This window comes from Mytilus californianus, unplaced genomic scaffold, assembly GCF_021869535.1.
Source record: "Mytilus californianus isolate M0D057914Y unplaced genomic scaffold, xbMytCali1.0.p SCAF_2, whole genome shotgun sequence".
Classification (NCBI taxonomy): domain Eukaryota; kingdom Metazoa; phylum Mollusca; class Bivalvia; order Mytilida; family Mytilidae; genus Mytilus; species Mytilus californianus.
The window spans coordinates 66,896,436-66,914,557 of record NW_026262668.1 but is presented as its reverse complement, the minus strand read 5'-3'; the positions used below and the strand labels follow the sequence as shown (position 1 = coordinate 66,914,557).

General features: G+C 32.0%; 1 long non-coding RNA gene across 1 annotated transcript; it reads left to right on the top strand.

Annotated features, from left to right (window-relative positions):
• Positions 1-8,518: 8,518 nt before the first annotated feature.
• Positions 8,519-17,141, top strand: LOC127728168 (uncharacterized). Its single transcript, XR_007994002.1, has 3 exons — positions 8,519-8,715; positions 14,176-14,284; positions 16,915-17,141. It is a non-coding gene; the product is annotated as an uncharacterized LOC127728168 (long non-coding RNA).
• Positions 17,142-18,122: the final 981 nt, after the last annotated feature.

The window sequence follows — 18,122 nt, the reverse complement described above, 5'->3', positions numbered from 1 at the left end:
ATACTAGACCCACAGTTCCCTACCACAGAAGCCCGTCTCTGAGGACTCATCAGTGACATTTTCAATGTTTAATGAGAAAATGTAGTCGATATTTCAATTGTGCATGTTGAAGAGCTGTAAAGAGCTTAGAAAAATTTAAGTTTTAACATAACAGCAAATTTTTTTTGAGATTCAAGATTACAAGTATGCAGTACACCTATGAATTTGTTAGAATTCAGACCGTCTGACAACACTGGTTGAATAATTCTCATTACAAAAATTCTAAAGGCAATCAAGAATCAACTATCTTGGGCTTCTAGAAACAGTAAGCAATCATTGGGCTTATGGTTCATCATTTTTATAATGGGTTTCTGAATGTAAACCCGATTAACTTTGATGCATTCAGATCATTTTCAAAGTGTCAAGTTTTGGTTCATCTAGCTCGCAAACATGTTTGCATATATCTCAACTGCATCAGTAATCTGAAGTTCGTCTTCCAGTTGAATGACTGAAAAAAAAATATCTTTTGGCCTTTGGACAAGTCCCGTTTATAACATTATCAGCAGCATTAGAATTTTTTTTGGATGATGAACAAGAGCAATCTGGAGGTTTGGATTTCCTCCTCCTGGGGGGTAAATTCAGGCAACAGTAGTTTACCTATGTTCAAATCGAAAAACTCCATTAAGAAGATACAAATCAAACTAAACAACAACAACAAAAGAACAGAGGAAATCATATTAACTCCAAAAAGTATCTGAATGTCCAATACTTGCCTCTAAGGTATTTTCTGTCTCATTTTAAGTAAAATTCACTTATGTTGCAACGGCAGTCGTAAACATTAAATTTTCAGTGATCAAACTAGAAATTGATATGTTGGCCTACAACAAATCTTATAAAAACAGAAAAAGGATAGACGCACAAAGAGTCAAGCAAACAATTGTAATAATTGATATATGTCATATACAATATAATTGATGTATTTATTTAAGGGGAATAATAGCATTTTTGGCAGAATACTGACAGCTTATACTCAAACAGACATTAATATGATGAATATAATAATATAGTTCAAACAAAGTGTAATACTGATGCTTGACGCTGTAATCATACGATGAAGTTATGAACGAATTATAATCCATAGGAATTAATATTATCATAAGGGATAAAATATTAAGATGTTTGAAAAGTGGATAAATTCTTTCTTCTCTTTATATACCACTGATTTTCAACCCTTCGCACTCGAGATTGAATATTGTAAAGACACTTTATATAGTTTTTAAAAATTTAACTTGGTCTTTTAATGTCTAATGATTTTTTTTGTCATTTGCTTTCTGTCTATTTGACATGTCCATAAGATATCCTGTCATAGATATTCTTATTCAATTATATTTGGTAACAACCCAAAGTTATCAGCATAGGGATTTTAAGAAGCTGTTCATCACAATTTCATTTACTATGATGTCATGGAGAAAAAAGTACCGAATTTTTGTGAAATGTTTAATTACTTTCATCGATATATTGCGTTCTTTCGTTTTGCTCAATTTTATCTCTGATACATCTTTTCTTAAACATAATTAGTTAGTTGTTTATTTTGTGAATTTGCATTGTTTTATTGTATTCAACAAACCACAATAGGTATCTTTGTAATTCAAAAATCAGTTAACAATTTAGAAATTATATGCTATGCATTAGTTGCTTTATTTTATTCTATATATTAAAACACGGGTAAACTCTGTATGATTCATGATCAATCAAAATAAACTCCTTCTGGCAGGTGTTACAAAAAGTAATCGTGTTTTATTTTGGATGAACAATACAGTAATTATTACTGTTTTTCTTTAGACGCAAGTTCGATAAAACTGAAATTATGAAGTGCCACATATAAGTAGAAGCCACTTAATTCAGTCAAAACATTATATTGAATGAATATCAACTTAGATGGCCTTAGCTTGCAGTATCAAAATATCCCAAGGAAATACTCCAAGGAAACTTCAAAACGGAAAGTCCCGTATCAAACTGAGGTTCCGACTATCTCGAGCAAAGTTGACCTCGGATGAATTTTGACATTCTTTTTGCGTCACGTTTGGTCGGATAGCACCTGACGTTTTTACATATTGATACAGCCCTGGATTTTAAATGTTGGGGCTAAAACGTTCATGATAAAGATAAATCAAGAAAAGCGCCTCGGACGCACGAAATGCATATTTTTATATTTTCATCTAAAACATAGTATAATTAGATCGTGAATTGGATATCTGTTTTGTTAGTATCAAAAATAATTTACCTCTTTGCAATTTATAGAGTCTAGTTTCTTCATAGTAACTATTCTATGTACAAGCATTAGATCGTCAAAAAACCGATTTACCAAACGACAAAGTTCTTGAAGATTTTATATTTCTTCTACTTTTGGAAATATTTGTGTAGTTGCATGATTATACCTGATATAATGATTCTACAAAAGTGCTTTGTAGCAAAAAGTCTAGTGTCCGTGATGATACCACTAGTAATTGACACATGCAAACATTTAAAAAATGAAAGAGGGAAGCAAAAAAATGTGCCTCAAGTCTTTTGTGTTTATCAATGGTAAAAATAATGCGGTGGTTTTAAACAAATATAATAAAGTGGATTTATAAGTTATTGATTATAATGACCTTTCAACATTTTTAATTAAAGGTGTGTTTTTGCAGGGGATAAAATTTGAAACCCTCCGTTATTCAATTTACCCTTTTTTGCCTTAATTCCCTATCCCGTCCCGCATACGACAGAACACATATTGAAATCAGGATGTATTTTTAACCAAAACTTTGTATCGAAATATTGGTCCATATGTTTTACCTTTTGTATCCAAGTCATGGTTCGTTATGGCCGGTTTCATTTAATTGTTTTTATTTCCAACGATAGAAAGTTACAATCAAAGTACTGAAGTACTGAACATCGGATGACCGCAGGTTCTTGTGGATGGTCAAAAGCACATGTCACAGAAACAGATCACATCTCTATACCTGAAACTGAGGTTAATTTACAGAGATTTTTTTTTCTTATACAAGTTCGTGCTTGGATGATGAATAAATGACAGGAAATTCAACCTCACCGTAATAACTATTATATTGTAGTGATACAAATCAGTATACCTTAGACTATTATACTAATATATTAATAGTTCCAGAGAATACACTGGTTTGTTGTTATATATTATATTAATATTACGGTTGCATGTATATATAATTTTCATCTATTTGTATATCATACTATTCTACTATTATTATAGTGTAATGCAAGTGCATGGTGGACACTCTTCTGTAAAAAAAAATCAAAGTCTTAAAGGCTGTAAAAGCAATTGCTGCCATGTTAATGTTTTGTGGACTTTTATTTTTCATCCATATATATAAGAATTAAACCTGACAGGACAGGAGTGTTGACTAGTGAGAAGACGGTTTTAACTTTATATCAATATAAGACTTTAGCAGGAAATCATTTTAAATATGTTTTATATTTTACAAGGAGACAACAAGTTTACCAGGCTAAAGTTGGGGTTAATTATACATGTGCTGAAACATATAACTATATATGTATGTGGAAAATTATGTGAAAAGATAAAAAGTGGCAATTGTTACCTTTCATACCTTAAGTTTCGTTCATCTGATTCTGACCAATTCTTATATACTAAATATCTATTTATAAGCCGCTATTATTGTTGTTGTTACCAATTATGTAAATCAATTGTATCTGATTTTATGCCCTTTATGGGCCCTGTAATTTGGGAAATAAAAAAAAAATCTATTCATTGATAAAACGTAATATGGACTGGTCCAGTGTCCAGTTTGCAGGTCATTTAATTTTCTCTACACATTCATGCACGCTCTGATTTAATCAATATACTCGTACGAAAAAGCATGAACAGTTTGAAGGTAATCTAATAATAACTTAATCCAATCAAATTGCATAAGATTCAATAACAATGTCAAGTCCACATCATAATGAGTAATAGAGGTAAACTGGGTAGGGAGAAAATGACAGATATTTCAAGTTAATATTTATGCAATAACGAATTAAAATTTGTCAACCAAAAGTTTTGCTACAATTTCAAAAACATGTCGTTCTGTATGGGTATAGTTTTCGGATCTTTCATTAGCGTATTTAAGGCTATAAAAAGTTTGGGCTTCAAAAGTTCACACAATTATTGACTTTATACAGAAAATTCGTCCTTGTAAAGCATTCAATAGTTCACAAATGATACGCGATTTTAAAGTAAAATTATTTCTTAAAACACTGCAAAAAGTTTCATTCATATTGATAAAGTGGTATCGTCATAAAGTGCGTTGAAATGAACAGTGGTATAGCAAACATCGAATTCCCTCACAAAATGTTATCACACACTACAGTAAGGGGAGTCAGTTAAGTTTGTCTATTTTTAGATACTATACAGGTAATCTTTTGACACCTACGTATACAACCTGTGTGACCTGTGTAGTGATTTTGATTTTACGATAAATTCATGAATGAACGATAATTTTATGAATGAACATGAGCACCTGACCTCTTTCTTAAACACCTATTAAACATATAAAACCGTATTTAATAAGGAGATAATTCAGTCAAATTTTCAGTACTAAATCAACAACTGAAATGATTCCATTTTTTGATGAAACATCGTACGAACGGAGAACGGAATCGCAGGTATAAAAATGCACTTTTTTCCCTTGTAATGACCGCGGATCTATAATTTTTATAGATCGGTTGAAATCCCAAAACTAATTTGCATAATGGAAATTTAGGCGATAGCAATACATCGGAGTGACCTCAAGGTCATCCTCTGTAAAAAGACAAGATCGCAAGAAGTTGATATCTATTTACATGATGTTAGTATGCAGCTAGCCTTTTTAATGTTATTTGATACTTACAAGACTATAATAGACCTATCATCAAAAAGTATTGAAAGCATAACAAAACCGTTCATGTAGCACCATTTACTCTAATTTTACCAAAAACTACTGTATCAAGGAATCAATTAATATGTCAAAAGTATCTATCATTACAGAACTACTGGTTTTTAAAATACATCATATGGAATAATATCCATAATGCGCTTCAAAGTGAGGAACTCAACAATAGTTCGTTAACAAAAACATCTCTACGCAGAGATATTGAACATGTTTCAATTCTTAACAAGTGACTGCACTTAACCATTTGTGCTGATTCGAAGAGCTGATGACTGAAGAATAAAGATGTAAAGTCTATCAAGTTTTTAAATGTATGTAAAGAACTAAATTTTCCAAAATCTTATTGTGTGTACCTCGAGAGGCCGCATCACAAGGGGCTTTTGCTAAATTACTGAAAAACGAGTCTCACTTCCGTCCCCGAAAATTTAACCACATATGTAAAAATGTCTCAGCTTCGAAAACAGCCATCATACATATCCAGGTTTACGACATGGGCAAAGGAATTGAGGAAAAGAGTACCATTACTGCCTACTTGAAATGAATTGCGCAAGTGGACCAATATGACAATATAGTATGTTTATCTGTACTTTACAGACTTATAAAGTGACGATTATTTAATTGTAAATTTCAAATATTTCGTTACTTTTTTAAATATTTTTGAGAATAATAATGAATGATTATGTTCGAATTCACGTTATCAAATCGTGATGAATGCAGCAGTCTGACATTTGTTTCATAACATGGATGTGGGATATACGTCAATGACATCTAGCAATCAAAGACACAGTTTAAACAATATACATGTAGCATGTAGAGGTCGAAATAGTCTCCAACTATAGACATGCCGTTAAGCGTTTTTTTTCGCGGGTGTGAAATTTCGCGATTTAGGGGCAACAAAGTATACGAAAAATTTTGTCGATTTTTATTTTGGAGGATTCATAATTCCCAATAAAATATTTTGGCGGATACTGAAATGATTGCCGTTAAAAAGTGGTAAAAATTGACTGGAAGAAAACGTTTGAATCATATCTTTGCTGTAGTTCTGTATAAATACAAGACATTAAAGGAAATGATTATTTTGATTGTAAAAATAAATACATTTGGTAAATGGAAACCACTTTGAGTTAAAACACATTTATTGAATTGTAAAATATTTACAGATACTTCTTTAATTCTCGTGACTTTTTTGATAGCGGAAGTTCGTCTTCAAGATAACCACCCAAGGCGCCACTAGTACCTGTTTCATTGAATCCACTACGGACAATATCCGGATTTTATGTGTTGGGACATCTGTACTAACCATTTTGCTAATCCTGTAAGCGACAAATTAACAATAAGTTCATTTTTGGTATCGACAATTTCTTTTCCATCCAACTGTTTAACGATTTCATTAGAATACCATTGTTCAAATGGGTTACACATTTTATTTTATTACTATACTGACTTCATATACAGGAGTGTGCTCCTTACGCACAAACTGCTCCAACAGAGTTATGAGGAGGAAAGATTAAAAATGACACTCCGTATATTTTATGGACACCATCACGAATTGGTTGATCTATACGATGTGTCTGTGTTTAAACTAACATTTTTACCACATCTTAGATTGTGGTTTAACATCTATGTCGTATGTCTGCTAAGTACCGAACGTGTACTATTCCCGAATATGATTGTTATACCGAGTGTGAATTTGCATTGTTATACGACGTGTCTCGGTATTTTGTACATCCAGCATTCTGACAGGGATGCTCGAATCTAAAAAGTTAAAACGACCAAATAAAGTACGAAGTTAAAGATCATTGAGGACCCAGAAGTTTTGCCAAGGTAAGGTAATCTATTCAACGGTGGTAGAAAATCCTTAGTATTTCGAAAAATCCAAAGTCTTTTAGACAGTTAATTTATAATTATATAGATATAAGGAGATGTGGTATGAGTGTCAATGAGACAACTCTCCATCCAAGTCAAAATTTATAAAAGTAAACCATTATAGGTCAAAGTACGGTCTTCAACACGGAGCCTTGGTTCACACCGAACAGCAAGCTATAAAGGGCCCCGAAAATTACTAGTGTAAAACCATTCAAACGGGAAAACCAACGGTCTAATCTATATAAAAAACGAGAAACGAGAAACACTCATGAACCACATCAACAGACGACAACTACTGAACATCAGATTCGTGACTTAGGACAAGTGCAAACAATTGCACCTGGTTTAAACGTTTTAATGGTACCAAACCTTCACCCTTATCTGAAACAATAGTGTAACATCACAACATCGAAAAACACACTATAAAATATCAATTGAAATGGCTTAACTCAATCAAAAGACATATTAACACCATTGAACATACACTGAACACATAAATTTGATCTATGATACAATGCAAATACAAAATAAATAAACTAAGGGAAGAATAATTAAAGTAACATGTTATACCGCTGTGAAATGTTAAACAATTTAAGAATAACAATAAACTAGAACAAAAATATCAGCCATTTGCAATTAATTTAAACACAGGTAAATAAAAATAATTATGTTGTTAGGTATACGTGTACAGTTCAAATAGAGAAAGGAAATATTTTTACAAAATAAATAATTTTGATGTTAGTGAAACTTTATAGTAATACCAAACACTTATCGAAGCTGGTATATAGATCAGATATAACCCTGAATAACATTAAATAACAAAAAAGCATTACAATTAGTATCAACAGGTCATAGACAAGTAAGTACGATTTGAGAGTACTCGCAGTTACTGACAGCTAATTAAAAGCCGAAAACAATTAATAAAAAATCATGCATCAGAGACTAAAATCAACTAAAACACATTCCAGGGATTTATTATTTTAACGTCATGGACAGTCAAAAAAGACATGACTTGTGCAATGATTTATGACCATATCAATGATAATTCGTGTCAAGGCAAATGTGCTGACTACTAGTCTGGTGATACCCTCGGTTAGAAAATCTCCAGCAGCAGTGGCATCGACCCTGAGTCATATGAGGACAAAACGCGCATCTCTCGTACAAACTATAGGGGACTGTTCAGTTTTCGAAAATGAGCAAACACTTTAACGTAAGTAAACAACAAAGGCCCGGCTTGACAAAAATATAAAACATTAAGAAAAACCAAGAACCTGATATATATACAAGGACCAAGAAACCAAAATCAAATAAGACACAGTCTTATAATGATTAGGTTATTAAGTTCGTGTACAGTCTAGACGCCTTTATAATGCAATACATAATATCCTTAACAAATGAAAACATAAAAGTACAGGAAAACTAGCAACCCTTTCTTACGCGAAGATAACTATTTTTACCAATTCAATTTGGAATAAATGAGTCACTGATTACAGATATTTGTTATTCATAATGGTATCTTCTTTCCTATTTATAATGTTTATACAACAATAAGGTATATAACGATTAAAAATACAACATATGTTACATGTATATTAAATTTCAACAAATACATTTCAGCATGCAAAATTTACAATTGATAGCGATCTATGAACATGTGTCCAGGATGTGTATAGGTTGATTTGTTCAAAACATCAATACAAATGCTTTTCTAACTTGATGGTGACTAACACGTAATTCTGATATTATAGTCGATTAAGTTTTTTTTTAAAGCAATTACTTTTCCGGATATATAAATACTTAGCAGCACTCATCTTTGATATCTGCTTAAAACTTTTTCGCAATATGATGCACCTTCTGCTGTTTGTGCTTTGTCTTATCGTAGGGCTGACTTCAACCGTAGATGGGTCTTGTTTTATGATTCCGCCAAAAGGTAAACTGTAATAATTCATTTTTAAGTTAAGTTATAATGATGGTGATCATAATGACCATAACACAAACTGAGTTTTTATCTTTTAGATTTCATTTTACTTTTGAAACAGTTTAAAATTGTAATTGTATTAAAACTCACATATTATATGGATCTTCAGCTTTTAAAAATTATTTTCGTCAACGAAATAGACACCTCTCTGTAAGCGCAAAAACCCTTTAAACAGAAGAAATGTATCATTCACTACACTTTCATATCTACGCTGCAACTAATATCATACATCACAACAGTAACAGTATATCGTAGTTACTACAATAACGATCAACTAATTATTTTTATTTTAAAAAAGAATGTTCAGAAAATATATTTTACAAAGATCAAATAGGTTTTTTGGGTCGATATTGCGTAAAAATGTTGAAAGTTGCAAACATTATGGAAGTACCCTTCGTGTAGATGAAATAAGGGTGTTTTATATAACACTAAAATGATCTTCGACTTATCTATTTTTAGTGTCCTATTGGTATCATCTGCCATTTCTTATACATCTATGAATGGCACAATCAGTAAAACTGGTTAAGATTTTCATGTTACATATATGCAAATACGCATGGATACCTTGCTTGAGTTATCCGAATTACCTAATACTGGTTGACTTCGTAAAAAGAAACGTTCGAAGTTACGACCATTTCTTTCAGAAGTTACAATCAGATTTACTTCTAAAATTTTTATAACACTTTGAATTTTTCGAAATACTAAGGATGTTCTACAAAAGGAGTTGATTACCTAAGCTGTCTTTGGCAAAACCTTTCGGAATTTGGTTCTCAATCATCTTAATTTATTTCTTTGTTTAGCCTACAAAGACATGAATTATCATTTATATAGATACAATGGATAAGCGTTAGTACGTTAAAAAGTATCTTAAACACATACATTTTGCAGCTTATGTAAAATATCACTCTGATTCAAACATATACATTTTGCAGCTTATGTAAAAAATCACTCTGATTCAAAAACAAAAAATGAAATAGACATTATCAAGATGCTTGATCTCTTTATTGACAATATATTTGTTACGTTTGGAGGAAGTGTTTTTCAACAAACAATCGGCATTCCTATGGGAACCAACTGTGCTCCTGTTCTTGCCTTCGTGTTCCTTTATTCATATAAGGCTGACTTCATACAGAAACTTCTTAGAAAGAAAGAAAAGAAGTTAGTAGTATCCTTTAATTTCACTTTCCGCTATATAGATGATGTTCTATCACTAAATAATTCACAATTTGATGACTATGTTGAACGCATCTATCCCATCGAACTTTAGATGAACGATATAACAGATACAGTTAAGTTTGCCTCATATCTTGAACTACATCAAGCAATTGACAATGTGGGTCGGTTGAAAACAAAACGTTACGTTAAAAGAGATGATTTCAGCTTCCAAATTGTGAACTTTCCATTTCTATGTAGCAACATTCCAGCAGCGCCTGCATGCGAAGTATATATATCTCCCAGTTGATACGATATTTTTAAGCTTGTGTTTCCTATCATGATTTCCTTGATAAAGAGTTGCTGCTCACAAGGAAGCTATTAAACCAAGAGTTCCAAGCGGTGAAATTGAATCCCTTCTTAAATTTTACGGACGTCATCACGAATTGGTTGACTGTTATGGCATATCTGTTTCACAGATGACGACGGATATGTTCCAATTGTCGTAACTGCAATCTCTTCCCCTCCCTAGAATTTGATCTACCGAATTAGACATATCATCGTGTTTGTACTTACATGAGCAACACGACGGGTGCCACATGTGGAATATGATCTGCTTACCCTTCTGGAGCACCTGAGATCACCCATAGTTTTGGTGGGGTTCGTGTTCCTTAGTCTTTGGGTTTCTATGTTGTGTTGTGCACTGTTGTTTGTCTGTTTGTCTTTTCCATTTTTAGTCATGGCGTTTGAGTTTATTTTCGACTTATGAGTTGGAATGTCCCTTTGGTATCCTTCGCCGTTCTCTCTCTTATGCCCCTTTAAGGCAGTCAGTGTTGGGTACATAAGCAAGTGCAATGTCTGTGCAAATAAAATTCTGACTGAACTAATATACAGATCACAATGCCACTCTGTTATTTCGGAAAAATGAACAAAATTCAGATCACCCCCAGTTTTTGGTGGAGTAAGTGTTCCACAGTCTTTGGTTTTCTATGTTGTTTTATTTACTGTTGGTTGTCTGTTTGTCTTTATTTTTAGCTATGGCGTTGTCGGTTTTCTTTTTACTTATGAGTTTGAATGTCCCTTTGGTATCCTTCGACTCTCTCTCTTATGCCACTTTAAGCCAGATAGTGTTGGCGATATAAGCAAGTGCAACTTCTGTGCAAATAAAATTCTGACTGAAGTAATATACAGATCACAATACCACTCTGATATTTCTGAAAAATGATAAAAATTTATTTTTCAATATATTTTTGTCTGTATAGTATAACATTTTGAATGTTTCCTCAAGTAATTATTATATGTCGAAAATTCATTACGGATAGTAGAGTACATGAGTTTACCCTCACAGCAACTGATCAGGTGTGCTAGTCACATAAATATACATTATGATTAGAACATCAACCAATATAAACATAAGGAGATGGGGTATGATTGCTGAGACACCAAAGTGAAAATGAAGTGGATGTAAGCATTTATCGGCAATCGTACGGACTTCAAAAATGAGAAAAACCCATACCGTATAATCGGTTATAAAAAGCCTCGACATAAACAATATGAAACAATTCAATTAAGAAAACTATCAACTTTATTTATAACAAAACAATTTACGGAAAACAAATATGACAGACACAAACCAACGGCAACCACTGATTTACAAGCTTCTGACTTGGGACAGGCACATAAAAATTTGACGGGTTTGAAGATGTTTGTGAGCACTCAACCCTCCCCTAACCTGGGACAGTGGTGTTACAGCACAACATAAGAACAAACTATAAAAATCAGTGTTTTTTTTTTAAATATAACTGGTTATTACGAAAGTTTACAGAAAAACATAAATCAAATTGTGTTGTTCTTTTGATAAATGAACCAGAGGACACACTTGCACATTAATTGTTGTCGTATCGTCTTAACGGATATCTGGTCGAGAACAAAGGAAAAAGTAAATAAACTAAAAAAAAATGAATACCAGGCGTAAATTTTTGTACGCCAGACGCGCGTATCGTCTACGAACACCACATCAGTGACTCTCAAGTAAAAAAGTCAAAAAGGCTAAGATGAAGAGCATTGAGAACCTTGATCTTTGATTAAGTAAAAAGTAAAATAACAAAAAGTCCGAATCTCCAAGGAAAATTCAAAACATACAGTCCTTTATCGAATGGCAAAATCAAAATCTCAAACACATCAAACGAAGAGAAAACAACTCTCATATTTCTGACTTGGTACAGGAATTTCTTTATATTGACAACAATGTGTGTGCAAAACAAATAGACATAATAGGTAAAAATGTAAAACAATTGGGGTGCAGCAATCAACATTGTGATATAATCTTAATCAAATAAAACAAATAACTATTTCAACAAAGAAAAACAATATGGCATAAAGACACTCTATAGACAAAGTACATAAGTAAAAATGAAAAAAAGAATACAAAAATTGCCATAGCACAATGACACAATGGCGGGTGTATAAAGACCTAGCCACGCCAAAAGTATATTACAAAAAATGGACTAAACAGTAAAGGTTAAAAATATACAAAGACAAATTAAAAGAACATTATAACACGTAATTAGGATGATAAACAACTTCAGTACCTAGAATCTATACTTCAAGACCATCATGTATTATTTGTGAAGTTGATACGGAATATTTATCAACAAGGTATTGGTATCTTCCGATGAACATTTTTAGAAAAAGAACGATACGTTCTTTGACATAATCCTGGTTTATCATCTTTCTGCGCAGACACTGGTGACGTTTTATAAAGTCTGAGTAGCATAATTTCAAAATTCAAATAGTCTTGTTTGTCATAGATTCTTGTCCTGAGATGACCACTTACGTCAAATTCGAGATGTAAGTCAAAAATAAGGCGGATGAAGCCGTGTCTGTTGTTTCTTTAGTTTCTAGTTCTGCAGGATATATTAAGGATGTATTGTTCTGACGTTTCAGTCTCGTTGAAATCCTGTTCTGGAATTATTTCCAAAACATGTGATACAAGTGGAAAATATCAATGAATTTAAAATATATTATCATCAAACTTAACCCTATGAAAAAAATTGTGTTTTTACAATAAGTAGTTTTTGAGTAATAAAATTTTCAAATTTTATTACCAATCAAGTCATTCTCATTAGCCAAAATGTTGAGAAAATGGGTGAGGGGTACAAGAAATGATTTTACCAGATACATAGACATTCCATATGTATTTTTTCTTTTCAAATTTCTTAGCTATGTATTTTTTCAATCATTTATAAGAAGTTGAAATAATATGCTTTTTGTTCTAAAAAAAGAGAAAAATCCCAAATTTACAAAATTGACAACATGGTAATTTTGACACGAAAAAGCAAAAAAAAAATATAAAACTTTTCTTATATTAACACCTACCCATAGTTTTTGTAATGTTAAATTTATTCAGATTGGTCCATTTTGGTTTTAGAGAAAGTATGAAAACAAATTGTGAAACTGTGATTTTTTTCATGATAATAGCCCAAAAAAGGGTAAAAATTTATGAAACATAGGAAAATCATCAAATTTGATACTTTCAAATGGCAGTAGCAAAAAAAAGAAGTGCACCACCATATAATTTTTTCTTCACCAATTATATTTTTACAGTTATATAATCCCAAAAATTAGGTTAAGAAAAAAAGTTTAATTCTAGAAATTTCTGGCTCCTCAGAGGTGTACATCCTTAATGGAACCCAATCAGAAAAGTTTTGATTGTTAATGGAAAGAACATCATCAATACAACTGAATTTGAAATTAAATGATCTGCCTTCTTTGATCTTCTTGATTTTGATAAGTGTCTGACGGAACTCCGACTCATATGAAAATAAGAAGAGGTTGGAAAGGAAAGGTGCACAGTTCCTTCCCAAAGGAATGCCAACTTGTTGAAAAATTGTGAAACTCCAGCATACCGATCATTTGTTCCTCTGTGTAGCATGTTTTACCTTTTTGTTCGCTTTTTACAAAATATGCCGTTGTGTATCCCAAAGCAATAAATTTATAGCGTATGCTACCATTTTTATATTGAAAAACATTGTGGATTATTTCTTTTAGACGATTGTTCAATTTCACATGGGGAATTGTGGTATACAGGGTTGAAAAATCAAAAGTTTTAATTAAATTGATTTCAGTGAAAGATTGAGATTTAACACCTAGGCAAAAAATGTTTCTGAAATGTTTGGTTTTACATGCACTTCAACTTCGTTATTTGAGTTGTACCTTCATATTACTATAAGTTGAATACTTTGCTTTACATGATTGAAGAAGATTCTTTAGATTGTATCTACAAAGGAAGAATAATAAAAGATGATAAAAGTTATACCGAAAAATGTATTAGCTGTAGCTGTAGTAAAGGAAACATGCAATGCTGCTCGTAAGTTGTTTTTCTATGTGTCATATTGGTTTCATTTCGACAATTAATTATACTTTACTGTGTATGCACTTGTTACCTCGAATTTTATACAGTTGATTGGTTTGCGAGTAATCAATTTCGCAGTATTTTTTAAAATATCAAAACTTAAATGAATAAAAATGTTCATTTTCATTTTCGGATAACATTAAATGATGATTATATTTCGGGATATATGTAGTATTAACATTTTGTACAAATATACAACTTTATCTGTCTTCCGTCACCTATTGTTCGTTTTTAACTTTGTGCTTTATATATTTTGATAAACAATTTTTACCACCTGAAAACCACCCCTGTCAAATACCTTCACTAGCACAATTAAATTGAGAATGGAAATGGGGAATGTGTCAAAGAGACAACAACCCGACCAAAGAGCAGAACACAGCCGAAGGCCACCAATGGGTCTTCAACACAGCGAAAAAATCCCGCACCCAGAGGCGTGCTTCAGCTGGCTCCTAAACAAAACTGTGTACTAGTTCAGTGATAATGGACGTCAAACTAAACTGCAAAACATATAAATGAACTAAAACTAAAAATCATACAAGACTAACAAAGGCCACAGGCTGTTGACAACAGTATCGTAACTATATCCCTTCTTAATAAGTCTGTTTAAAGGTTTTGTTAGCTTTTGAGGTGAATGCCGACATTTTTTGTGCTTTGTAAAGAATATTACCATAAAAGATTGGATGTGAAATAAACTAAACGTATAATATGTCTCTGAATGTTGATTTATATTTACGAATGATGTCCTTGTACCGATGATTAAATTTAGTAAATGTTTTGACTAGTTTGTGATATCGAAAACCCTGGTGTAATAATTTTTCAGTAAAACATGGATTTCTTTCGTTGAAATCAAACACGTTGTTACATACACGAGCGAATCGAACAAGTTGGGATATATAAACACCATAAGATGGTGCCAAGGGAACGTCATCATCTAAAAATGGATAATTAGCAATAGGAAATAAAAAATCATCTCTTTTATCATAATTTTTGGTATTAAGCTTCCCGTTAAAAATATATAGATATCAAGATCAAGGAAAGGGCAGTGTTCATTGTTAGTATTAGCTTGATTTAAAGTCAGTTCAGCACGATTAATCTTTTTAGTTTAAATACTGAGGTCGTCATTGTTGAGAGCCAATATATCATTCAAATATCTAAAACTAATATTAAATTTTTGTATCCGATGTTGTTTCGATGGGTCTTTGCTGATTTTAGTCATAAATTGTAACTCATAACAATACAGAAACAGGTCTGCAATAAGTTGTGCACAGTTAGTCCCCATTGGATTTCCGATAATTTGACGATAAACGGAATCTATAAAGCGGACAATATTATCTAGTAAAAATTCAAGGGCAGTTATAGTATCAAGGCAGGTCCAATTGACATAGTTCTTTTGTTTGTTGTTACTAAAAATGACCTAAAAGAGTTTGAACATATATATTCGCATTCTGACTTTTTAAAAGCCCATTTAATTAGGTGTGTGGATTTTATCGTAATAAGATTATGAGACAAAATGGTATATAGGGTTGCAAAATCAAATCTTTGAACAGATTCAAAATCAACAATATAAGCATGCAATTTATCAAGTACTTCCAACGAATTTTTGACACTCCAGAAGTAATTAATTCCACTATTTTCAAAGGCCTTATCTTAACAATTTATTACTAGTATCATGATTTTGATTTTACCAAGTGTACTAGTAAGTAGAATAGACAGTTTAGTAGTGGACCAATGGCTTGAAGACGAAATTAATTTATATTTGTAAGTTGTTTTGTGCAGCTTCGGAAGCCAGTACATGGTTGGAACTTTCATTGTATTTGGTTTTGCTTGCAAAGAAGTAGCTAAATGTTTATGTTTGGTACAGATGTAATTTTCCGAAAATGGAGTCAGTTGGAATGTTGGTGAATTCGAGATTTCCTTTTGCAGAAACTCAATGTAAAATTTAAGTCAAACAATAATGATATTATTAGCAGCCTTATCACCCGGACAAAAACAAATTCCTTGGCGAGTTCTTTTATCTTATGTTTTATATGAGAAATAGGGTTATTATGGTTGTTGTTAAGAGTAAAATGTTCTTTAACATGTTGTATACGTATATCAACTATGTTCATTACTGAATTAAAAAAGAATCTAAGGATTTCTTGTCAGCTTTTTCTCGTTTTATCCATTTAATCCTTTTCGAGCAGTAAGTACGGAGTGAGTCGTGGATGATATTACGACACTCATTCCAATTAATAATTGACGGGGGAGATATTAAGGTCCTTTACTGAGGAATGATTTCAACTCTCGGTCACGAACGATGGTAAGGTATCCTGTTATAACATGGAAACTGTTTATTTATACTAAAGCATCAAATATCGGAATAGATAACCTAAGCTGTATTGAGCAGAACCTTTCAGAATTTAAGGTCCTCAATGTTCTTCAACTTCGTACTTTATCTGGCCTGTTTAACTAGTTTTAACTGTTTTTGATTAGAGCAACACTGATGAGTCTTTTGTAGACGAAACGCGGGTCTGACGTTCAAAATTTTAATTCTTGTATATATGATGAGTTAATTCACATGTATAAAACTATAATGTTTCTTTCAGTATCGGCATGCGCATCTCTAGCAAACCTGCTGATTGTAAAGTGGTACCTGATGGACCTTGTTCGCAAAAGGTTGTCCTTATTAGTGACGAAAATAAGCCCTGTCCAGGAGGATTCTCCATGGTTGGGCGTTGAATTTGAATATATGACCTATTTTATTTAATACTGTAGTTATAAAATTGTTTATGAAATTGTGTGTAATGATGTTAATAAGCCTGTATAACTTCTACTATATTCATATTTTTCCCTCAATGCATATTAACATACAATACTGATTGGTTCTTGGCGTCTGTCGTCGTTCGTTAACTTTTACAAAAAAAATTTTCCTCTGAAACTGCTTGACCAAATGAAACCAAACTAAGCCACAATCATTCTGATGGTATCTAGTTTACAAAAAATGTCCGATGATCCTGCCTACCAACAATCATGGGTGCCAAGACTTAAAATAGAACATACGTGTTAAATTCTAGTATTGTCTATAATCTTGTAAATCATTATAAATAAAGAAAATCTAACATAGAAAAATTTTCAGAATGTCAAAAATACCAACTATTTATATAGACTGCAGTCAGACGACTTCTTATGAGGATTTTTGCCATTTTTTCGATTTCAGTAGAAAAAGAAAACTAAAAAAAGCCAAATGTTATCAGCAGAAAATGATCTACAAATAAATTAAATGGCCGAAATCCTCAGTTTACACATTAAAGGAGTGTTTCGATTTTATATATGTATTTAATGATATACTATGAAGGATTGTATTTCTGTTTTGGCGTTTTTTCTGGAAATTATTTTTTAGCATTTATTTTTTTTTTGTATCAATTTTGTCCAAAATAGATAGGTGAGCGATCGAGTCTTCTTGAAGCCAATAGTTTTATTGTGGTGCAGTGTTATCCAATTTTTGCAATGTTGGAGGGTGCCTAGTCTCGTTTGTAATTATACCAACGATTCTTATTTCAATATGTATCCACTGCAAAGGGATGGATAAAGATATGGATTCGGAAGCTAAAACCAATATTTTACTTTTAAAACAATTCAAAAAAATAAAAACAATTATATAACAAGAAGTTGTTGCACGATTTCGATGAGGTCTACACGCATTACGTGAATGTTTATTGGAAACAATTGGCATTTACATTCAAAGGAAATGACATATATTACATATTAAGAAACAATTTTCCAACATAAGAAATCTTCACTTTTGCGAATTATC